Raw genomic sequence first — 383 nt, 5'->3', positions numbered from 1 at the left:
AGTAATTGGAACAGTTATGCAGAATAATGGGAGAGTAAAATGAATAAGGAGATGGAGTGGTATCACCCTACAGCCTTAAGGAATCCCTTGAGTTCAATGGTCAGGATATTAAAATGAGATCATTCAGCATTGTTGTGAGGTTTTCTCCTTTAAGTTCACTTATTCGATGATGACTTAGAACAGGTGACCAGTGAAAACAGTAAACATTTTTTCAGGAAAATAAAGTAGGAGTGTTGATAATGGTATTGAGGCTTTATGAACAAAAGAAAGAGATTATAATGAGTGGTCATAAGATGTAAGTTAGATACGTAGGAAAGACATGGTGAACAGTGAAAATACAGTAGTATCAATGGATTGATTGGAAGATGGGATGAACCTAGTAA

This window comes from Mandrillus leucophaeus, unplaced genomic scaffold (genome assembly GCF_000951045.1).
Source record: "Mandrillus leucophaeus isolate KB7577 unplaced genomic scaffold, Mleu.le_1.0 Scaffold1156, whole genome shotgun sequence".
NCBI classification, from domain to species: Eukaryota; Metazoa; Chordata; class Mammalia; order Primates; family Cercopithecidae; genus Mandrillus; species Mandrillus leucophaeus.
Note: the sequence above shows the minus strand (reverse complement) of the source record.